Source organism: Suricata suricatta, chromosome 4, assembly GCF_006229205.1.
Source record: "Suricata suricatta isolate VVHF042 chromosome 4, meerkat_22Aug2017_6uvM2_HiC, whole genome shotgun sequence".
NCBI lineage: Eukaryota > Metazoa > Chordata > Mammalia > Carnivora > Herpestidae > Suricata > Suricata suricatta.
The window spans coordinates 131,850,188-131,876,255 of NC_043703.1; the positions used below are offsets into that span (position 1 = coordinate 131,850,188).

The window sequence follows — 26,068 nt, forward strand, 5'->3', positions numbered from 1 at the left end:
CAGGGGTGCCTGGGTAGCTCAGTTGGTTGAGCATCCAACTCTTGATTTCGAGTCAGGTCATGATCTCACAGTCGTGGGTACAAGTCCTGCACTGGCCTCTATGCTGACAGCATGGAGCCTGTTTGGGATTCTCGCTCTCAAAATAAATAAATAAACATTTAAAAAAAATTCTCCCTTTCCCATCTCTCCCCCCCCCCCCACCCTTGCTCACACTCACTCCCATGCTCTTTAAAAAAAAAAAAAAAAAAGATCATTCAGATAAAGATGATAAAAATTGGGGGAGGGGGAACAAACCCATCATTCTTACACAGATTAACTTCTGTAAATATTTTCATAGTAAAATGAATTAAAAATAGTAAAATATATCTGACAAAATTATGAAAATTTGCCTCAAGATCAAATTTTCCCTATTATTATACCATTAACTTTAATCAGTTTTTTCATCAAAATATTCTCTAAATAGATCACTTTGGAGACTTCTGGAAACTTGCAAGACAGTCAACTATCCAAAGCATTCTTTTAAATTACCACACCACTACCCTACTTCTCTATAAAAATAAAAAAGGAGTACAAATCACTTCAGTTTTGCTTTATGTATCAGACTGGAAACCATTCACCTTCAGTACCAATGATCAGAAAGCACTCTTTATTTCTGTCTTTACTATTATACTCCCCAAATGCCATAAGATACTGCTATATATTCTTGTTGTTCTTTCTTACCCTATGTCCCAACCTCCTGAAAAAGGAAGTATGGTTTCTATAAAGCACATAACTAATACTTATACACCTTAGGTATGTAACAACAACAAAAAAAGGCTATTTAAAAAGCTTAACTATAACACAGCAATTACAAACTACTTCTAGAGCTATGTAACTTTAGAGCAAGCTGTTAACAGTTGGGTCAATCAGAACCCAAACATAGAGAAAGATCAATTGCTGTTAGCTAATGCACTATAAGCAGGAAAATTCAGATTCTTACATAAAAATGATTTGGACCAGAGTTTTATAAACCGGGTCAGTTATTCACACAATAAGGCACAGTGTGCCATTTTTCTCATACTGAGATAACGTGTCATCCATCTTCTTAAAAAGACAATTTAACTCAAAGTTTGAGTTAAAAAAACAACTCAGCATTTAAAAAGCAAGGCTATCACCATTTTGTTATCGAGGAGTAAATGATATTTATGTTTAAGATCACTGGGGCACCTGGGTGGCTCAGTCGGTTAAGCATCCAACTTCGGCTCAGGTCATTATCTCATGGTTCGTGAGTTCGAGCCTGCGTTGGGCTCCATGCTGAAAGTTCAGAGCCTGGAGCCTGATTCGGATTCTGTGTCTCCCTCTCTCTCTGCCCCTCCCTTGCTCATGTTCTGTCTCTCAAAAATAAATAAACGTTTAAAAATAAATAAATAAATATCACAGATGCCAACAGACCTCTCAGGCACACATATGTGCTCTCTTCTGCGTTTTTAAAAAAAAATAAAATTTTAATGTTATTTCTCTGAGTGCATTTGTTACATAAAAGCAGTTCTGTCAAACTCTGAGATGCTTAAGAAAAGGACTAATAAGAACAAGTCAGTCTCTCACTTTAGAAATTTTAATATTTGAGGTCTCTTTCATTTCCAAAGTGGCCCAGCTGAATTCTAGCTGGCCCACATTCTTTGTGTGTTATGTTACAGGCTCCACAGCTCAGGGGTTAGAGCACTGGTCTTGTAGTGTGTTATGTTATACCACTATTATTTTTGTCTGCCCAGATGCTTTCCTATTTTCCTTCTTCTGGTTGGAAGAAGACCACCTCTTCCCCTCTGTGGAACTCTACCATTTTCTGAAGTCCCATTAGGGCTGTTAACTAATGTGCCTCATTCTCCCCTCCACGACCCTGCACTATTAACAGGCTGAACCATACAAAATGACCATTTAAGTTGGTAAAAAAAAAATATTAACTATTGACAATTTCATACAGTTTAATCTACTACTACCCACAGGAGTGGTTGTGAGATAATGGGTAGGCCAAGTGGAATCCTCCCAAGTTTCCCAGAGGTGGAGCTGTAGCCCATCCTTCTTCCTGGTTTGCTAGGGACACAGACCTAGGGTCATTAGTAACAGTTTTAACTGTCCTGAGATCCTATTCTAGTGTCCGAAGTCCAGGACCTTCAATTCTCAGAGCTGTTGTAATATTCCTCCTAGCTAATTATATCTCCTAAAAAATTCCCTTTTCGTAAGCCATTTCTTATAAGCCAAAGTTCCTGATGAAGTCAGTAAATTATATGGACATACCATTCTACACCATTCTCAATTTATGAAGGATGAGTTATATAATTAAATTGCAACCAAAAATAACATATTTATCTGATTTTTTATAAATATATAATCTTAATTATTTTGGGAAGGGAGCAGAGCCTGGTGGAAAGATTATCAGACTATAATGCCAAGGTTATAATTTTGGCTTTTACTATTGACATGGTACTAGTTTTTACTTTTGTCAAGTCACTTAACTTTTCTAAACTTTTTTTTTTCTTACTGACTGAGGTTTTTATTATGTAAAATCTGGATAGTTAAGTGAAAGGTGGTTCAGCTTGTAAAAAATCCTACTATGACCTGCTAGATACTGTGATAAGACACAAGGACAGTTTTTCAAAGGGCATAACAAATACAAGGTTAACTATTAACAATGTCCTGCATTTATATTGTACCTTTCACATTATTACCTTATCCCCTTCCTCACACTATCTTTATTTTATATTTGAGGAAATAGCTTGAGAAGTTAAATAGCTTTGCCCAAGGTCACCAAATCACTCTTGATACCTGAGACTCAAACACAGGACTCTTGACTCTCAATTTAAGTGCCATCTACTTATGCTGCATTCTTAATCACAGGAGGACCAAAAAAAAAAAAAAAAAAAGTATTTTTTTTTCACAAAGCTAATAAAGAGTTATAACTACTGACATAATCAGGTTTTTGTTTTTAAAAGGTCATTTTGGGGGTGCCTGGGTGGCTCAGTCGGATCTCATGGTTTGTGAGTTCAAGCCCCGCATCAGGCTCTATGTTGACACTGCAGAGCCTGCCTGAGATTCTTTCTCTCCCCTGCTTGCACTCTATCTCAAAATAAATAAACGAACATTTATACTGGGGGTGGGGAGAGGGAGGTCATTTTGGCTGTTGTGTGAAAACAGGCTGGAATAGAATAAGAATAAATGTAAAACCAGGCAGGAGGCTATTGTAACCCATGTGAAAGGTGATGGTGGCCTAAGTTAGGGTTAAGGTGTCCTTGTCTCAATTTGTCCAAGGAAAATACATCTGCTGTCTTGGTATAAAGATGATCACAATGCTCCTTCTTGCAGTCTCAGATTTCCCGCTCTGGATGATCAAATACAGTGTCAGTAGCAGTGGAGACAGAGAAGCACAGCGGGTGATATCCACAGTTCCTTATAGCTCCAAAATTCCAAAACCCCTTCCTGTCTAAAATGTTGGCTCTTCATCTTTTTAGGGGCAAGAATCTGGGAATCCAACAAATGCTGTGGGAGAATAGTGCCTGAACTCTGTGTTACAGGGCTTGAGTAACTCTGTTTGCTACTTGCCAGCTCTGAGGCTGGTTTCCTCATGTGTAATTTTTTCATGCTACTCAGTACTTATTTCAGCCTTGAGGTTGTTAGATAAAATAATGCACAGTACTGCCAGAGGGTGAGGATTCAGTAAGCTTCTATCCTGTATAGTGATGTTCTTTACTACATGTTTACTACTGCCACAAAACTGGAAAGGACGTAAAGTCCATAGATATGGTTAGTTAATAAGCTATGATATGTTCACATCATAGAAAATTAAAAGCAACAAGGTAGATATATAAACTAAGAATTTGAAAGATGTACTAGACAACTTAAGTCAAAATGAGGAAACTGCAGAATATGTACTAACAGTTTATTAAAATACACACATGCACCAAACATACTTGTACAAAACATACTTCCGGGGTACCTGGGTGGCTCAGTTGGTTAAGCATCTGACTCTTGATTTCGGCTCAGGTCACCATCTCAGTCTGAGCCCCAAGTGGGACTCTGCTGACAGCGCAGGGCCTGCTTGGGAGTCTCCCTCTGCCCCTCCCCCACTTTCTCTCACTCTCCTGTCATTTTATAGATAAATAAACTAAGACTAGGTACTCAAGTGAGTTACTCTTGGTCAAAAAGCTCCCTGAGATGGCTCTAAAGAATCCGTAGCTCTTACTCTTTCTATTTTGAAAACCTTTTTCTTTATTTTTTTCTCTCTCAATCTCTAATGTACCACACTCTCCTTCACAAGATATATCTGTTCAGTAAACAGAATATATCTACTTTCTGGGAGATTTTTACATTTCCTTTTTCTAATGTAAGTATATATTAGCTTCTTCTCCTTATAGCACAATAATCTCATTTCTTTGCTCCTTTTCAAAATAGTTTCTAGCCCTAAAAGTTACTACAAATGAATCCTCAAGGGTTGTTAAACTCATTGTGGGGGTATAATGGAGGGAGGTAAATGGAGAGAGAAAGGAGGCCCATAAACCTCTCATGCATCAGTCTACCCTCATTTGTTGGCATACATAAGTCTCTTTTATTAGTGGTGCAAGCAAATTTATACATAACTAGTAAACTTCAATATTCAGTATTATAGTGTTAAAACTATAATGATAGCTGTTAATTATGCTTTTACTACAATGAATCAGTTAATTTGGCTTCTGAGTTGTTCAGAAATAAGTTACCTTTGCAGAGATAAATATATTCTATTCTAAATATCCAAAAGTTGGCAATCCAACATCACATCAGAATGAGACATGCCTAATTTTAGCACCTTGTCAATGTCAATGATTTTGTGTAAATCTTTCTCAAGTAAAATATTTTCTTGCCTTCTTGACTAGGACATACAAATCTAACTTAGCCACTTCTAGAGGGCTCAATCTTCATTGAGGATACTAATTACTTCGTGCTACAAGCACTGTGACAGAATGATGCCCTGCAGGCTATTATATTTCTAATTAAATAATTCAAAGTATTATGTTTTCAAATTTCTAATCTTACTTGATACCTTTTCTGCTTCGCTATTTGTAACTAGTATTAACTATCCCTGTCTACAGCAACACTTGCTCCCAGTTTCACTTTCTACATTGTGGAATACTGGATAACCAAGCTTTTTGTTTGTAAGAAAATAAGGTCTAAAATTAGAACTTCTTCTATTTAAAAAATCCTATTAGAATGTATATTATATACACATACATTATATACATGATTTACACAATCTAAACAGGAGAAAAATAAAGCAGCCTTAGACCTAATATTTGTGTCACTGGAGGCCCAGAGAAAGAGAAAGATTCTAGCTGATAAAAATATGTAAAGAAATAATGGCTAAACTTCCCAAGTTAAATTAAAATTTACAAATTCATTAAAATTAAGTATATATTGAAGTTCTTATCTCCACCATACACAAAAATCAAATCCAAGTAAATTAAGATTTAAAGATAAAATTATAAAACCTTTAGAGAGAGAGAATATCTTCATATTTTAAAAGAAAAGGGGAGGGTTCCTAAATGAGACACAGAAAGCACCCATAAAAGACTGATACTTCTCTACATTAGAATTCAGAATGTATGCACACTAAAAGACACAATAAAGAGAAAAAGCAATTTACAAACTAGGAGAAGATAGTTTTAACACCTATAGCTGATAATGGATTAGTATCCTGAATAAAGAATTCCTGCAAACTGAACAGAAAAACTAGTAAAAATCTCAATTAATCATCTCAAAAAGAAACAAATGGCCAATGAACATAGGAAATGAGGCTCAAGCACTTCATCGATAATTTTGGCTCAGTTAAGTGTCCAACATCAGCTCAGGTTATGATCTCACAGTTTGTGAGTTCAAGCCCCGCGTTGGGCTCTGTGCTGACAGCTCAGAGCCTAGAGCCTGCTTCAGATTCTGTGTCTCCCTCTCTCTGCACCCCCCTACCCCGTCTTCTCTCTCTCACCAAACTGGCAAAACATTTAAAGGGTGACAATATCAAGTGTTCCCAAGGATACAGAGTAACGTGAACTCTCCTACCTAACTGCTAGGAGATATAGATTGTTTCAACGACTTTGGGTGGGGGGCAACCAACTATGGCATCATCTGGTAAAACTAAAGGTGCACATATCTTATGACAGAGCAATTACATGTCTAGGTGTACATAGCCTATCCTACAGCAGGACTGGCAAGTGTTTTCTGTTAAAGAACTAGACAGTAAATATTTTAGCTTTGCAGACCATACAGCCCCTGTAGCAATTACTCAGATCTGCCTTTATAATACAAAAACAGTTATATATAAATATATAAATGATTGGGTATGGGTATGTTTCAATACAACTTTATTTACAAAACAAGTTATCTACCAGGTATTCCCAATCTCTACTCTTGCACACATATATCAAGAGGCATGTTTAAGAATGTTTATAACGGGGGCGCCTGGGTGGCTCAGTCGGTTAAGCCTCCGACTTCGGCTCAGGTCAGATCTCACATTCGTGGGTTCAAGCCCCGCGTCAGGCTCTGTGCTGACAGCTAGCTCAGAGCCTGGAGCCTGCTTCTGGTTCTGTGTCTCCTCCTCTCTCTGCCCCTCCCCCTCTCATGCTCTGTCTCTCTCTGTATCAAAAATAAATAAAACATTAAAAAAAAAGAGAATGTTTATAACGGCATACTTCAAAATTCAAACACTGGAAAAAGTCTTAAATGTTCATCAACTGTAACATGGATAAACTGTGATATGAACGTTCAACAGAATAATACAGAGTAGCAAACTATGGCTATATGCAATATCATGTCTGAATCTAAGGAATATACTGTTAAGCACAGAAACCAAGTCAGATGAACTTTATAAACATTCAAAAACCACAAAAATAAGTAATATATTGTTTATTTTTTGGGGCAGTAATATATTGTTTAGAGTAAAACTATAAAGAGAACAATATACATGATAACTCATGACAAATTATTTCTGGTGATATAGGGCAAGGGCTAGTACAGGGAGGCATTCACAGAGAATATATCGTATCTATGTCATAAAAACAAAAGAATTTTGGAGATGAGTAAATTATACTTGGTTTCCTCACTTTATTTTTTGGAGAACAATGAAGCCATCTTTGTAAATTATATTTTCCAAAACAGATAAAAAGTGGAGTTGTCTATCCAAAAAACTCTGAGGTTTTATGTCATAAAAACAACTATATCAGATAGTTTTTATGACAGTTTTGAGGCTAATGGTAGGACCCTTAGTTGTTACCTATAAGTCTTTGGGGGAAAAAGTAGTTCATTTCAGAAAAGTTTACTATTCAGTACACAATACCATTCAAAGAACAAATATTTAAAAATGTTTTTAAATGGTCTCTGATCTCACCTTGTTAAAGCACTTATGTTAAGGCACTAGCAGGCCTTATTAGGCAGAAAGATAATGCAAATTAGAAGCCTAGAAGAGCTAATGAGGATGAAGAAATATGAGAAAATAGTAACAATACCATGCATTGTTTACCACTGAAAAAAATATGGCACTAGCTTAAAGGACTATACATGGGCAACTTATTAAATGGTTGCACTATGGTATACTATGTACTCTTAAAAAGGATAATGTATTTTTATAACCATAAACAAGTTTATTAAGAGTGACCACACACTATGAAATAAAAAACATATAGACAAAAAATCTGCAAGGCAATGATTATCATGTATCCTGTGTAGAGCTGTATATCCATAGGTAGACATGTACAGAGATAGAGACACTAGAGGCAGGTCTCAGAGAAGTGGGATTTCTGAGGATTTTTTAGTGCCTTATCCTCTTTTGATGGCTTATCCTCTTTTAAATGAATTTTCTGCATGTGCACACACACACATACATACACACAATTCTATGTAAATAAAATTTTAAATTATTTTCTCTGTAAAAAAAAGCAATTTAGGCTGTGATGTAAACCTATTTAATAAATTTTCAATACAAGTTTGGTTACTCTGTAGATTGTTTTGCATAGTGAATGAAAGCATTTCTGTAAAAGTATAAATATAATGATACTCAAAAAGAATATTCTCAGGCTAAGAGGGGACATAAAAATTAATACATCCATAGGAAGACCTGGTCTTTAAACATAACACAAAACACAATTACAAATGATTTACCACATTAGTAAATTCATATCAGAAGAGATTTAGCATCTTAAATGATTTTTTGTGGAAATAAACTAAAGAAAATGCATTCATAAAAACAAAGTCGCTCATACAAAGATATATTTATGCAGGAATTAAGGTTTCCTATTTATCATAATATTCTATTTCAAAAGTTACATTTTTCTCTCAAAGAAGTTTTAATTAAGTAAAGCATTTAAATTGTTACGCCTTGGATATTTTATTTTCCCAGTAAATGATGATATTAATTACCTCTAGTTAGCAATATGATTCTATGAACATAAGACTGATTTCTGGCTTTAATGAAATAACACAAATAATGTTGCTTATTTTCCATTTTTAAAACTGTTTTTCCTTGTAACACAGTCTTACTAAAAACTCATCTACTAGCATAAGTTAAAAGAGAAACTGTGTCAAGTTAAAAACAAAAACAAAACACACACACACACCCAAAAACCTTTTTGCTACAGTACTCTGAGCATGGTGGCTGGTCCCAGAAACAGACTTTACTTCATTCTATCAGCAGGAATCACTCACAATTAAAATGGTTCCCCCCCCCAACTCTTACTTAATTTAACAGAAAAGAATTAAAAACAGATAATTCTGCTTTTGAAGAAATTTTCTGGTTATACTTCACAGAAGCAAACATCAAGCTTAACTACACAATTTATGATTTGCTATTATTTTACAGAGGCATTTTGAATTATTTTCCATTAAAAGCTGTTTTAATTTTTTCCCTCAAGAATAATGTAATGGCCATCTTTTGTGGGGAGGACAGGGAAAGAACAAGTTGAGCAAAGCCCACTCTGCCCTCACAAAAGGCTTCTATTTGTTTACATAGTGGGTTCAGTCTTAAACACTTTGTAAAAATATGTAAGCAAATATTTATGCCATTACTGACACATGTATTTAAAGAGACGAGGGGGGAAAAAAGGGAACGGATCTAGGTTCATTCCCAAGTCCTCAGACTCCTTTTGCCATGAGTAAAGTCTGTGAGACAAGTCTTGAATTCTCAGGAAAGGAAAGATACGTTACCAGTGCAGAAGTTTAGAAGTGTGGAGGAAACACACGCTGAAGCGAGACCAGGCAAGCTGTCTTCCATTCTTGCCACCTACGTTACAAGTATTATAAACCAGTTCTGTCTACGTTTCCTGCTGCCTTCCCAGATAGTTCCAGAGCAAATCCCAGCTCTCTAAATCTCACGACATACTTTACATTCTGAGGAAATCCTCCCGGTCCAGATGGCCTACCACAAAGCACTTCTATGTTGGCACAAATAAAAACTTCTCAAGATAGCTCTTCTCCTGCCCTTTTGCTCTCTGAAGTGAAGAAAAGTTTTCTACTTATTTATAAAGAGAGACAAAGACACTGAAGGAGAGAGAGCAAACAGAGTATGTAGCCAAAAGGAGGTAAAGATACAGACTAAAAACTTTAGCTGCTTTGGGGAGTGGCTAAACTCCAGGCATAGGCAGGCACACACGAATTAATACACCACATGAATGAATATTCATTACAATAATTTGGTTGTCCTCAGATACTTTTCTGATTTTCTTTTAATTGATTAAGCATAAGGTGCAACTGCTTCAAATAAAGAACTCAGTTTTTGCCTTTTGAAACTGAAACACAAAACATACTAAAGAGTTTCTATAAATAACAGTTAAAGCCCCCAAAGTATTTTCTCTACTAGGAAATAAAAAATAAATAATGTGTGCGCAAAGTGGCAAGCCACATTTCCTTCATCCTTTTTGTTTTGAATAAAGTAAAATCCACTGAAACTTTAAAGAAACTTAAAATAATTATTACTTTTCAATGATTTTTGACATTTTAGTGTTAAAACAAACATGGCTGATTCATTATAAGCACTGCACTAAAGTGAGATGAATGTAATTAACAATAAAGCAGTCATTTTTCTTAATTCACTGATTTTCCAAATTATTGTAAAATAATACAACTGCATGAGTAATAATTTTTTAATGCTTATTTATTTTCAGAGAGAGAGAGAGAGAGAGAGAGAGAGAGAGAGAGAGAGAGCAAGTGAGCATGAGCAGAAGAGGGGCACAGAATGAGAGAGAATCCCAAGCAGACCCTGAGCTGTGAGCACTGAGCCCAATACAGGGCTCAATCCCATGAACTATGAGATCAAGTCTACAATGCACTAAACTGTGACTATGAGGCAGTGAAGACAGAAGGAGGAAATGGATGAGGGGTGGAGACAGTGTTGTGTAAGGTTGATGATGGGGGTTTTTGCTGTAGGTGGAAGGGCAGTATATTTTCAGGGTTTGGGGAAAAAAAACAACAACAGAGTGGTGTATACTAATATGAAAGGACTAGTTAAAGAAGATGTGAAGGGCTAAAATAGAAAATACAGCCCAGGGGTTCTGGCTGGCTCAGTCAGAAGAACATGTGACTCTTGATCTTGGGGTTGTGAGTTCCAGCCCCACACGTAGAGCTTACTTAAATAAATAAAACTTAAAAATAAAGAAAATACAGCCCAAAGAATGAGTCTTGAAAAGGGACTAAGAAGGAAGGAAGAGATTTTACCTAAGAAGGAAGAGGTTGAAAGCAGGCATAGATGTTTGTTTTTATACCTAAAATTGTAATCTGTAAAGTAGGAGACAAGGTTCCCTGCTAAAAAGAGCTGACTAAAGAGCTAGAGCTGAGAGTGGAATGTCTATTCCATCTTACACGTCATACTGCAGGATATTGTTAATGATCTTTTAATAAAGTTATATTCTAAATTCCTATATCGACTGTAAACTTATAATGTATATTATAAGTATTGTATGATTTCACTTCTATGAGGTCTCTAGAATAGGCAAATTCATGGGGACAAAATAGACCAGAGGTTATCACAGTCTGAGAAAAGAAGGGGAATGTGGAGTTATTTTTAATGAGTATAGTTTGTTTGGGGAATGATAAAATGTTCTGAAAATGGACAGCAGTGATTGTTGCACAACACTGTGAATCCATAGGGTGTACACCTAAAAATGGCTAGAACAATAAATTTTATGTACATTTTATCACCATAAAAAAAATTACCAAAATAATTCACAATGAGATGCCACTTCACAGTAAATATGAGGATGGCTATAATCAAAATGGTAGTAAGTCTCTGTAAGGCTGTGGAGAAAATGAACCCTCTTACACTGCTGGTGAGAACGTAAATGGCACAATCACTTTGGAAAATATTCTGGCAGTTCTTCAAAAAGTTAAACATACAGTTACTATATGACCCAGCAATTCTCTCCTAGGTATACTCTCTTTTCCCAAGAGAAAAGAAAACATGTCTACATAAAAACTTACACATGAATGTTCATAGCAGCTTTGCTCAGAGTCAAAAAGCAGAAATAACCCAAATGTGCATCAAATAATGGATATTCATTCATCTGGTATACTCAATGGAATATTATTCAACTATAGAAAGGAATGGAGTATTAATACACATAATACTATGGATGCATTAGGAAAACATGCTAAGTTAAAGGACACCAGTCACAAAAGACTACTTACTGTAGGATTCCATTTACAGGAGATGTCCAAAAGGGGCAAATGTATAACAGAAAGTAGATTAGTGGTTACCCAAGGTCTACAGGAGGAATGGAGAGCGACTGCTAAGGGACACAAAATTTCTTTTCTGGGTGTTGAAAATGGTCTAGAAATGATAGTGGTAGAAGTTACACACCCTATGAATATCCTAAAAACAACTGAATTATTTTAAATGGGTTAATTTAATTAGATAGAAATCATTAAAAAGCACTTAAAAATGACAGCAAAATGGTGGAAGTCTTATAAATGTTAGCTATCATTAAAATAATTACTAAGATTCTAAAATAAAGGCCTGGTAAACCCAACACTCTATTAGGTGTATGGTAGGATGCATGTGATGTAGGTCTAAGATGTGGTCCTCTCAAAGAACTTCCAAAGATGTAAAAATCCTAAAAAAAAAAAAAATTAGCAAACCAAATGCAGCAACATATAAAAAAGATAAATCACAACCAAGTTGAATACTTTGAAATCCATGAAATTTACATTAACAGAAAAAAAATCACTAATTTCAACTGAAGAAAAGCATTTCATGAAATTTAAAATCCGTCAAAACAAAAACCTTAAATACTATGAATAGAAGGAAACATTGTTAATTTGATAACAGGCATTATAGCAGATCACATTTTCTGCATTTCTCTCTCTTGCTAGGTGGACACATGCAGACATAAACACAGATGTGTTCTTGTAATATGATGGGCAGACATTCCTTTCAACAAAAAGCAGGGTCTGTGTTCCCTTCTCTTGTACCTTGCTGAGGGCTTGTGACTGCTCCAATCAGAGTATAGCAAAAGTAATGCTAATAGGACTTCTGAGACTAGGCTGTAAAAAGGATACAGCTTCTATCTGACTTTCTCTTGTTTGGGAATGTTTGCTTTAGGAGAAACCAACCACCATGCTGTGAAGAAGCTCACCCTAGGCCACATGGTGAGACCACCTTGCCACAGGTGGAGAGGAAAGGAGGCTCCCTGCAAAGAGCCAGCATCAACAAACAGACACATGAGTAAATGGGTCTTTAGATGATTCCCTTCTCCCTCTGCCTTTACATCTTGCAGCCAATGCTTCACAAAACAAAGAATTTGGACACAAGCCTTCCACGGTGTGCCCTATTTAAATTCCTAATCCAGAAAAGCCATGATCATAATGAATGGTTGCTTTATGCTATTAAAATTTTTTTTAATGTTTCATTTTATTTTTTGAGGAAGTGCAAGTGGGAGAGGGGCAGAGAGAGGGGGCCCAACAGCAACAAACCTGATGTGGGGCTCAACCAAACAAGTCATTCAGACACCCCATATGCCATTAAAATTTTCTTAAATGTGGGGCATCTGGGTGGCTCAGTTGGTTCAATGTAGGACTTTGCCTCAGATCATGATCCTGTGGTTTGTGGGTTTGAGCCCCGTGTGAGGCTCCATGCTGATAGTGTGGGGACTGCTTGGAATTCTCTCTTGCTCTTTCTTCTCTCTCTGCCCCTCCCCTACTTGTGTTTTCTCTCTCAAAATAAACTTAAACTTTTTTTCTTAAATATGTATTTATTTATTTGGAGGGAAGGGTAAGGAGTAGAGAGGGAGGGAGACAGAGCATCCCAAGCCGTTTTGTGCTGTCAGTGCAGAGCCCAATGTGGGTCTACATCTCATGCACCCTGAGCCGAAATCAAGAGTTGGATACTTAACCAACTGAGCTACCCAGGCACCCTGTATGCTATTAAATTTTGAATTGATTATGCGGCCACACTAAGTGCAACAGGCAAATTTAAAAATTTTTTAAATTGACACCATATTTAATGTTAGAAATACTGAAAGCTGGCAGCAATTTCCTACTTTACATCCCCAAAGGCAAGGGAATCAAGGACAAAAATAAACTATTGGGACCTCGTCAAGATAAAAACCTTCTGCACTGCAAAGGAAACAATCAAGAAAACTAATAGGCAACCAACAGAATGGGAAAAGACAGTTGCAAATAGCATATTAGATAAAGGGGTAGTATCCAAAATCTACAAGGAACTCACCAAACTCCACACCCAAAATATGAGTAATCCAGTAAAGTAATGGGCAGAAGACATGAATAGACACTTCTCCAAAGAGGACATCCAGATGGCCAACAGGCATATGAAATGATGCTCAGCGTCACTCATCATCAGGGAAATACAAATCAAAACCACACTGAGATACAACCTCACACCAGTCAGAGTGGCTAAAATGAACAAATCAAGAGACTACAGATGCTGGTGAGGATGTGGAGAAACAGGCACCCTCCTACACTGCTGGTGGGAATGTAAACTGGTACAGCCGCTCTGGAAAACAGTGTGGAGGTTCCTCAAAAAACTATCAACAGAACTCCCCTATGACCCAGCAACAGCACTGCTGGGGATTTACCCAAGGGATACGGAAGTGCTGATGCATAGGGGGTACGTGTACCCCAATGTTCATAGCAGCACTTTCAACAATAGCCAAATCATGGAAAAAGCCTAAATGTCCATCAACTGATGAATGGATAAAGATGATGTAGTGTGTGTGTGTGTGTGTGTACACACACACACGTGGAATACTACATGGCAATGAAAAAGAATGAAATCTGGCCATTTGTAGCAAAGTGGATGGATCTCATCATGCTGAGCAAAATAAGTCAGGAAGAGAAGGAAAGATACCATATGTTTTCACTCATAGGCCTATCAGGAGAAACCTAACAGGGGACCATAGGAAGGGCAAGGGGGGGAAATGGGTTAGTGAGAGGGAGTGAGGCAAATCATGAGAGACTCTTAAATACTGAAAATAAACTGAGGGCTGGAGAGGGAGAGGGAAAGGGGACGGGGGGTGATGGTCATGGAGGCGGGTAAAGATTAGAAAAAAAGAAAACTATCATTCACAGACAACATGATTATGTATATAAAAATATCAAAAATATACAGACAGCTGATTAGAATAGTAAGCTTAGCAAACTTGATGGATACAGGTCAATACACAAAATCAACTATATTACTCTATCCTAGCAACAAACAGAAAAACAATGGTTTTAAAAAATATCATTTACAAGAGTACTAAAAATAAAACCTGTTAATAAAAATAATAAAACTTTGTTCAAGACCTCTGCACATAAAACTAGTAAATGTTGAGAAAAATTAAAGACCTAAATAATTAGATAAATATACCAAATTCATGGATTGAAGACTCAATGAAAATATTCCACTTTTACCCTCATTTAGTAATTCAATGAAGTATGGAAAAAAATCCAACACTTTGTGTATGTTTGTGCATGCATGGGTTCGTGTGGATGGAATTTGGTTAGCTTATTCTAAAGTTTATACAGAAAAGCAAAAGGTCAAGAGTAAGTAAAACCCTTTGAACGAAAGGAAAAATATAGGTGCACCTGCTCTACTACATACCAGGACTTATTATGAAACTATAATAATTAAGACAAAGATAGACAAATAAACCCTTAGAACTGAAAAATTAAGCATACTCATATATAGACCAAAGGCAGCACTTTAGAGAGCCAGGGAAACGAGACCCATGCCAATAAATAATGCTGGGTCAAGTGGATCTGAATATGGGGGGAAATGAAACCTGACCCTTACCTAACAGCATATACAAAAATCAATTCCAGATCTAACTGTGAAAGACAAAACAATAAAGCTTTTAGAAGATAAACAAGATACAGAAATCACTATTGATAAAGGAAAAGATTAACAGTGGGACCAACCTTAAAATTGAGAATGTTTATTATAAAAAGATACTATTAAGAGTGAATGGGCAAGGCAGAACAGGAGAAAGCAGTTGGAACATAACTGACAAAGGGCTCATATCCTGAATATACAGAGAATACTGATAAATAAACCAGAAAAAGAAGAGTCATCAGATACAAAAATGAATAAAGAGTTGCATAGAAACTTTAAAAAAGAGGACATCCAATTGGCCAATAAATATATGAAAAGGTACTCAACCTTATTGGTAATCAAGAAAACGCAATTTGAAACCATAATAAAATACCACTACCCATTCACTGGATGGCTTAAATTAAAAAAGACTAACAATACCTAGTGTTGGTGAAGATATGGAACACGACAAACTCCTTGAACTGCTGATGGAACTATATACTAGTACAGCCAGTATGGAAAACTATTTGGCATTATCTATTAAAGTGTGATAAACACATTCCCTACAACTCAGCATTCCAGTCCCTGGATTATACTCAATAGAAATATATACATATGTGTACCAAAAAATATATATAGGAATCAGAGCAATATTATCTGTAATAGACATTGGAAACAAGTCAACTCCATCAATATTAGAACAATTTGTGGCATATTCCTATAACAGTATCATTCAGCAAGAATATTCAATGAACTACAGCTACATACAACAACATGGATGAATCTCAAACAGTACTAAGCAAAAGAAACTGAACACAAAAGAGTTTATATTTTATGATCCCACTTAACATAAAGTACAAAAACAGGTGAAACTGTATTTCTCGTCAGAAATCAAGATAGTTATTTTTGGAGATATGAGGGAAGTAATAATTGGGAGAAGCATAAGGAAAGGTGTAGGGTCTTCTGGGGTACTGGGTATGCTCTCTTTTAACCTGGATTATGACTACATGTATTAAATGGCAATAAAAGGTTTTTAAATGTGGAGTGCACACCCTCAGTATATGTTACATGTATTATGTGCTATTGTTATGAACATTATAAAACATGTAAAAAAACAGAAATCTGGAAAATATGGATAAAAATAAATATCTTAGATGTCTTGCTAATAACAGCAACAGCTTTATACTTTTATTAGAGTTTGGTGTATGTATGGGTGCTGGAAAATAGCATACTTATTTCTTCCAAGTGAAGCAAGTATACTGATCTTGGTGTTATAACATTTTGTTACTTTCACACACTGCCATACATTGCCTTATTTTCCCTTTGAGATGCAATCGCCAAGATGCTTATAATATTTAAATTTTATGCAGGCCTAGAGTGGTGAATATTAAGATTTGACAAACTATTTTTTTATTTTTCTATCATTAACATTTTAAGGCACAATATATGTATTTAGGGAAAGATTCAAACTTATTTCAAACAAGTCATCTCAGTAATTTTGACTTTGAGGAGATGATTTCTTATCAAACCTGACTGGATCACTAATTTTAAACCTGTACTGTGTCTGAAAAAGAATTTTAACAAAATAAAAAAAAGATCTGCTGTGCCATTTCTTCTTTTTCTCCTGTGATTATTAACTTAAATCTTGGTTTCTTCAAAGAAATCTTTTTTAAGTCACTTTATCTATTTTATGAGAATCAGATAATATATAAATATACTTAAAGTACAAGTAAATGGCAAATAATGCAACACACGGAGAGCAAATGAAAGAGAGCTCCACTCAATCTTCTGCAGTGTGGAACTCCCATCCCTCCTTAGGTGACAGAGAACTGACGGACTGAGTGAGCATGTTAATTGTTCTATTAGGTATTGGTAAGGTTTAATTTTTCTTCTATTTTAGGCTTAAAAGTAATTACAAAAGTTCTAGTATTTTTTTCCTATACCAGCAATAAATCATTTTACACACTTCACTCTGAAGAATACTGTCTTGGAGGGCAGCCAGCGAGCGGCCTGATGAAATCTTCAATTTAAGCAGCTCATCCACTGGTGGCTAAATGGAGGATGGATTTAAGGCAAAGAAACGGCTTGAGAGAGATAAGACTAGAAGCTATGTAACAGATAAGAGGTTGTGAGAGCCATGCAGGTCAGAGGTAATGGCAGCGTAAATAAGGCAGTGGCAACAAAAATAAAGTAGTAAAATACATTTCTGCCAGTGATGGAGCTAATGAGTAGCTTTATCCTCCCCATTCACTTTATCTCTACCAGCCTCTTTATCAAAGGAACTCAAAGAGCAACTTCTTTCAATTGGCAAACTATGTATTTGATATGGACACCTGATATTTTTTCAATTATATGGGTGATATAAAATTACATGTAAATAAGATCATTTTTAGAGAACTCTGCTACTTTGATCTAGAACATGAGTGAAAATAATATAATTACTTGAAAGAAGCCTCAAAACATATTTTCACAACATCCCTCATTACCACCGCTCCCCCCCCCCCACAAATTGTCACCTCTAAACCCTTCTTTTAATAGAAATTACGAAGCAGTTACCTCTGGCCACAAAGTTTCAAATAAATGCTCCAGTACCAAAACAAAGCAAAAATCCAAACAATAAACACATACTACATATATATATTTTTAAACTTTGTTAAATTAAATGTTATTTTTTAATTTGTGAAAATTGAAAAAAAAATCAAATATAAAAACTGATAGGTTTGGAGGGCTCCGGGAAAGGAACATCAAGATGGCCGACAGACCGCCATTCCAGGACTTCCCTGCCAAACAACACCAAGATGGCCGACAGACCGTCCCGCTGAACAATACCAAGATGGCCGACTGACCACCATTTTGGAACTTTCCGCACGTTGTAGGCTTTCCATCCTGTCTTGACCAGGGAACCTGCCAGAGAATGCTCCCAATAAAGGCTTTTTTACATTTATTTCTGACCTCATTTTCTTTAAATGCTTTTTTAAATTGTATTATTTTTGAGAGACAGAGTGCGAGCAGGGAAGGGTCATAGAGAGAGAGAGATACAGAATCGGAAGCAGGCTCCAGGCTCTGAGCTAGCAGTCAGCACAGAGCCCGATGCGGGGCTCGAACCCACAAACCATGAGATCATGACCTGAGCCGAAGCCGGATGCTTAACTGACTGAGCCACCCAGGTGCTCCTGACCTCAGTTTTCTGTATTGTCTCTGCGACTTCCCTTGCTCGTTCCCTCTGAACTACGGAACTTCGCCCTAGGGCTCTTTAATAAAGTGTGCTCTGATCTCTTTTCCCAGTCTCTCTGTTTTGTGACTTTCTCACTCCGCTGCTTTAACCTTACAAAAACTAAAGCAAGTTAAGAGTGCCTGGAGTGTCCAACTTCACTCAGGTCATGACTGCTTGTGAGTTCAAGCCCCATATCAGCTCTGCTGTCAGCACAGAGTGCACTTTGGATCCTCTGTCTGCAACCTCCCCCCTCCCCCCTCCCCTGCTCGCTCGCTCTCTCAAAACTAAATAACATTAAAACATTATTTTTAAAAACTGAGGCAAGTTAAAGATGTGCAAAACTTGAAAGTCTTCTGAAAAGCTTTTCATCTATTTCCTTATGAAAATGGGCTCTTTAACAAATCGGATTTCTGTTAAAAGTAATCAATTCAAGATCTACAACTCAACTTCTTGGCTTCAAATTCTCCTAAGTTCATTGTGAATTCCTTATTGCCAAGAGCCATCAATGTGTAATTGATGTCACTGATAAACTAGGCCAATGTGTCTCAGGAAAGTTTTAGAAAAATACATTACCAAATTGCATTTTACCTATATTAAATTTTTTTTAAAGTTTTCATTGACTTTGAAAAAACAAAGGCAAAGCCATTACATTTTACTGGTTAAATCCAAAACTCCTATATTCTTATTGTCAAAGTAAAGTATCCTCAAAATTTAAAAGAGCACCCATGTACTTCTAGTATGGAATTTCATTGTGCTATTTAGACAGGAACCAGGTATGAAAGGCTGACACCAAGTAAATATGATATGACAAATTTAATTCTCCTTTCCTATACCCTTCTATTCTCTTCAGATCAACTCAGGAGATACGAGTAGTAATTCTGAAGTGCAGAGTACATGGGATGTCCTAAAGCCCACGGTGTAGAGGATGATACAACCTCCCCACATCTGACTCAGACCCATAAAATCATCCCAGGATCAACTTAACATTATAGGAATTTTCTAAAAATCGAATGAACAGAGTCCAGATCAAATTCCCTTTGTCTTCCCCAAAGTAAATCTATATATTCAAAAGTCAGATCAAATCCAGATCATTTTTTTCTCCATTCATTCTGCTGTAACATTTGTTGACAGATCTGATACTTGGACATAGGCTCCCACCAGTGTAGCAATCAAGCAATTTAATTCAAGTTACTTAACTACTCAGTAAGACAATGAATATATGCAGACACAAACATGACCAAACGTCCCGAGTGCATCTTTTTCATGGGCAGAAAGCTCTGTTTAGGTCTGTATTACGTAAATAACTTAATTCAAGCACCGTGAAGCCTAAAAGATAAATGTTAGGTTTCAAATATCTAAAGTTACTATATGAAAAATAGTAACCATCTGTTTCCACAGAGGGCCAAACAAGATGAAATATACTCACTATAGAATACAAAGAATGTAGGTTAGATGGGTTTTTTTTTTTTACAATAAAGTTTAATTCTAGGAAAAATGAATCTTGACAATCAAGAACTGCTTTCTCTGAAAAATCTATTAATAAAACAAGAGATTCAACTAATGGCCTTGATGGATTAAGTATAATTCTGTATCACTGTAGGACTCAAAAACTATCTTCTATAAGACTCTGTATCACTACAATTATAGAATTCAATTTGTTTGACGAGGTTTCTCTAGCTAATTATGCTCAAGCTAAGAAAAAATTATGAAACCAGCACTTATGTAAGTATACTTTACATTACCAAAGTGGTAGTACACCGCTAATGCTTTTTAGAATCCAGAAGAGTTATACAGCAAGTAGGAATAAAATTCAGAGTAAATATAATACACATATCTAGTCCTCCTACTTGACACCAAAGGCTTCTACTATGCTTCAACTTTATTTTTTTTTTAATTTTTTAATGTTTTATTTATTTTTGATACAGAGACAGAGCATGAGAGGGGGAGGGGCAGAGAGAGAAGGAGACACAGAACCGGAAGCAGGCTCCAGGCTCTGAGCTAGCTGACAGCACAGAGCCTGACGCAGGGCTCGAACCCACGAATGTGCGATCTGACCTGAGCCGAAGTCAGAGGTTTAACCGACTGAGCCACCCAGGCGCCCCTAAACTTTAAATAGGAAATTTACTCAACTCTGAGAATATTTGTCAAAGTACTGGTAAAAATGAAACTTTACTTAGCAGAAATGTTTCATCAAAGTTGATATAACTTTTTTTTTCTAACTTCTTTATCTGTTCTTGATACAGAACTAAAGTCAACTTCTTTGTTTTTCTTCAGTTTCAACTCTTATGGTTGTGTGAATCAGAGATACGGTGATAAACTATACATATAACCAACCAATTTCAGGCAATAAGCAATAGCATGCCACTGGGTTCAATAGCTTTCCTCAATTGGAAAGCAACTTATTTGTTCATGGTTAAAAACAGTGGTCCTGCCATTCAATTAAATATCTAATTCTCATTATCAGATTATATAATAATCTGAACACTTCACACATTTTAATAAAGATTTTTATATACACTAGCAGTTATTATAAAAATACATGAAATGAAAAAGAACAGGAAACATTAATAATTGTGCTTATGCTGGGGTTGTGGATGATTGTTTTTACAATTAAAAAAAAGAAAGATTCCTCTTTTTCTTCTGAAGATCTTAGTGGGACTATCAGGAGTTAAGAGTTGTGAAAAACTGGGGCACCTGGGTGGTTCAGCTCAGTTGGGTGTCCAACTTCAGCTCAGGTCATGCTCTCCCTGTTCAAGAGTTAGAGCCTTGCCCTGGGCTCTGTGCTGACCGCTCAGAGCCTGGAGCCTGCTTGGATTCTATGTCTCCCTCTCTCTCTGCCCCTAGCCTGCTCACACTCTTGTCTCATTCTCTCAAAAATAAACAAACATTAAAAAGGGGTGGTTCAGTTGGTTGAGCATCGACTTTGGCTCAGGGATGATATCACGGTTCATGGGTTCAAGCCCAACGTTGGCTCTGTGCTGACAACAGAGCTTTGGAGCCTGCTTCGGATTCTATGTTTTCTCTGCCCCTCACATTTTGTCTGTCTTTGTCTCTCTCAAAAAGAAATAAAACATGAAAAAAATTAAAAAAAATTTTTTTAAAAGCTGTGAAAAGCTAAACCAAAGTCTGACTGGATAGGTGACATTACATAAAGCAGGTTGAAAAGTTCTGAGCAGATAAGTTCTCAGATAAGATATACTAATAGGAATTCTTTACATTTTCTGACTATCTTTCAAGGTAAAAGGATCAGAAAGAAAAGTAATTTAAATCTATATCTGATTATCTGCAACTTACTTTCAAATTCATCAGAAATAAGACACTGATGGATAAACATGGGAAAACCCAATTATAGCAAAATGTTAATTACAGAATCTAAGTGGTGGATAAACAGGTGTTCACTGTAAATTCTTCTTTTCTGTATATTAAACGTCTGTCATAATAAAACAGAAAAAATATCTGAAGTACACACACTTCTACAGGAAAATATAAATTGCAGAGTACGCTGGAAGTTGTGTAGGGAAATAAAAGTATTACAGTAGCTGAGTTTTATGAAAATCAGCTTGAATTACATGAATACTATTCTGTTAAAAAATTAATTTTTGTATATACTATTTGAAGTAATAGATTCTTACATCCATGTAGCATGGCTAGTCTCCAAAGTTGACTCCTGGCACGCTGCAGTAATCATGCCCTTGGGTAGCCCTGTCCTTTGAATTTGGGCTGGCTCTATGACTTGCTTTTGACCAAAAAACCTACATAACTTTAAAGACTAGATATTAATAAGCCTTGCAGATTCTAAAACTTTGGTGGTTTCTTTCTTTTAAAGTACTAAGCTGCCATTTAAGAAGTCTAACAACTCTAAACCACCATGCTGGAGAGGTCACGTATACGTGCTCACTTTGACATTCCTAGCTAAGTCCAGCCTGCCAGCCATCCAGACAGGTACCAGACAAGTAAAACTGTCTGACCTTCTGGTCGAGTATTACCAAGTGACAATGGAGAAGAACTGCCTGATCTAAGCTCTGCCCAAATTTCTGACCCACAGTAATGTGAAATATAACATGACTGCTGTTTTAAGCCACTAAATTTTGAGTAATTAAAAAAAACCAGAATAGATAAATAAGGTACCTTAAACAATAATTATTTAGGTATAAACTGATCCATTCTCAATTAACTGAAAAATAAAAAAGAACTCTAAACTCGAGGCTTGGAAGGAAAGGATAAAAAGATTTTAAAAGGCTAAATAGGAATTATCTCTGCTAACTATTCAAATACACAAATTCCATTGTATTTTAAAAACTCAGCTAAGCCACAAATAGAAAACATTATGCCAAATATCCATTAAAGTTTAAGACCATTTCTTTTTTAATTTTTTTTAATGGCTTTTATTTGTTTTTGAGAGACAGAGACAATGAGAGCAGGGGAGGGTCAGAGAGAGAGAAAGACACAGAATCCGAAGCAGGCTCCAGGCTCTGAGCTAGCCATCAGCACAGAGCCCGACGCGGGGCTCGAACCCACGAACTGCGAGATCATGACCTGAGCCAAAGCTGGACGCCTAACCAACTGAGCCACCCAGATGCCCCTAAGACCATTTCTTAAACCATTCATTTTTTACATTTTGTGTGATATTTATAGAAGTGTCAGATATAATTTTTGCTATTTAAATTCATATTAAATCTATTGCCTGACATTCTGTTAATGATCTGCAACTCCCTCCTAAGTTGTTGCCTTATTAAAGAGTAGAGCATGAACTGAACCTAAATGGGAAAATGTTATAAGCTTCTGAGGTTTGGTTTTCATTTATTTGCTGGGGAAAATTTTACAGATCACAAACTTGTGTGTTACCTATCATTTAACACAATACTTGATACAGGCAAAACAAAGAACAAAAAACAAACCAAAAAAACCCCCCAAAACCCCAAAGTTCTAGGACTACACACATAATAGGCATTTGATAAACACTGATGGAGTAAATATTTTTTAAAATCCTATATTCAGCTTATCAATTTTAATTATGTGAGTAGGCACACCTAAATAACAACATAGTCATCAATACCCTAAGTTTATACTAGTTTTAAGAAAAAGAAAAAATCCCTTCTAACTAGCTGTATGAATTAAAACTGTAATTCTTACATGTCTTAGAACTAAAAATTTAGAAGTTATTAAATTACTTCCTTTATTAGTCTTCTATTTCTTTTACATGTATGTTACTAGAATTTCTGCGTGCTACTGAAATGATCAAACTATTCCTTTCATCCAGTAAAGGCAGGAAGAAAAAAGGGAGACATTAGACTAGTTTGACTAAACTGAAGCATCCATTTGTAACTTGAAGCCTCAACAATATATAAAAGTACAAATTGGAAAGATTCAATCCCTGGAGATTAAAAAGCTATCACAATTTCTTAACTTTAATGTAGTTCAATTTATCTTTTTTTTTTCTTTACAATAGGAGACCACATAAATCAATTGTGTATTTATACAAAGGAATTCCACATAGCAATGGAAATGAACAAACTAAAACTCTAAAAATCTTGCAAATATAATGCTGAGCAAAAGAAGCCACATACAAGAGCCATACAGAATGATTTCTAATCAATTTTCAAACACCATATGTTACTCTGTAAACAAAATTTATAATAAATTAAAATTTTTTCATTAAGAAGTTAACACCACAAAAAAAACATTACAATCTTAACAGATGATCAAAAAGGTCTAAAGTAATCAAGTACCATAGTAACCAAGGAAAGCCATTATGTATGTTTACATACCATTTTAAAGTGGGTTATTGTATATCTAGGAAGAAAATATTACTGTTTGCTACCAGTCTGCTTATATTACCTACCAAGGGTAGAACATTGGCAACACATTACTACAGTAATAGGAACAAAGTTAAACACCTTAAATTAAATTTCATTGTTTCAATGAGAAACCTCCATGGAAAGATAAAGATTTGAAGGTCTCTAATAATATTTTATTTGCAGATTTAAAATATCCAAATCCTTGAATAATTAGAACTAACCCCTTCAGGCATGTCATACATAAAGCAATGACTTTAAACTCTGTTACAAAAGACAAAGTGAATTTATCCACTGGTTCATATTATTTTCAAATTACTCAAGTATATAACAGCATAAGATTCTACCCAAGCCAATTTCCTCACTGTTCTGCAGATAATGCTGACTTTGTCTGGGTCTGAAATGACTTCACCCACCTTTAGGATCCCTCTATAGGTCTCACCTCCAAGAAGTTCTTCCTTTTATTCAATACAGAACCTTTTCTTCCTTAACTCTTGTAAGCCTCACCTCTCCCATTTAGTACTTAATGTGTAGCAGTTGGACTTTTTTCAATCGTTCTTGTAGACTATTAACCAAATATAGCTGTCAGCCTCTTCGTGATAGATAATATTTCATACTTTTTAATCTCCCATAGTACCTACTATGATAGGTACATCAAGCACATATAGACATCCCAGTAAGTACTGAATAAAAAAAAAAAATCGTTGTACTGTAGTTGTGAGGAAAAAGCAGCACTGCTCTAATGTATGAAGTATATGAGAGTATGAAAGAGTTTACATGCCCTTCTTTTAATTACTTCAAGGAGAAAGTTTCAGTTTTTAATACCTAACACCACCCCAATATTTAAACATAATTCATTTAAGATAAACTTAAGAATTTTCCTTTACACAATTTTCTATTGAGTGATATAAAATTTTATTTTAAAATAAACTTATCTAAATCTAGGTCATTTTATAGTGTAGAAAGTAAAGATGTTCTCAAAAAAATAAAATGAAGGGGGTATGTCAAAGAACACAAGAGCCACTGAAAGAGCTCTCAATGGTCAAAGTTGAAACAATCTAAGCAACAAAATTAAGTAGTAATGGATTATAACCTAAAGTATAAAATACCCATGAGTCCATACTGATATGATAGAATATATTAAGTTATGTAGGAGAAAGGACAATGTCCTGGATAGAATTCCAAATAAATTAGGCAGATACACTGACTTCAAAGAGGTAGATCCCAATTCCTTAAGTGTGGGTTGTGCATAATGACTCCCTTCCGAAGAATATAGTATGGAAGGGTGGGAAGGAACAATTTTACAGCAGAGATCTAACAAGCACTACCTGAGCCAAGTGACTGAGGTCCATATCAGGTTATAAATCACATTACTATTAGGTACACATGTTCCCATGTATATATGTAGGTATGTATGGTGTTATGAAAATGGTACTTATATCTTTGTGGTCTTCCTCTCCCAACCTATAATCTTGGTCTAATCATGAGAAACATCAGACAAGGACATCCTATAATATATGCAACCAAATCCTCAAGATTGTCAAGGTCATCAAAAACAAGGAAAAACTGAGACACTGTCACAGTCAAGAAGAACCTAAGTAGACATGATAACTGGGTGTGATCCTGGAACAGAAAAAGAACAATAGATTTAAAAACTAAAGAAACCTGATAGACTTCAGTTAGTAATAATGTATCAACACTGATTTGTTACTTGTAACAACTGTAGCATACTAATATAAAATGTTAGTAACAGGAGAAGCTGTAAGG

At 35.8% G+C, this 26,068-nt stretch overlaps 1 protein-coding gene across 3 annotated transcripts in view; it reads right to left on the reverse strand.

Annotated features, from left to right (window-relative positions):
* The window catches only part of EML4 (EMAP like 4), a 152,368-nt gene that overhangs the window by 87,819 nt on the left and 38,481 nt on the right, over positions 1-26,068 (reverse strand). The window lies entirely within an intron of this gene.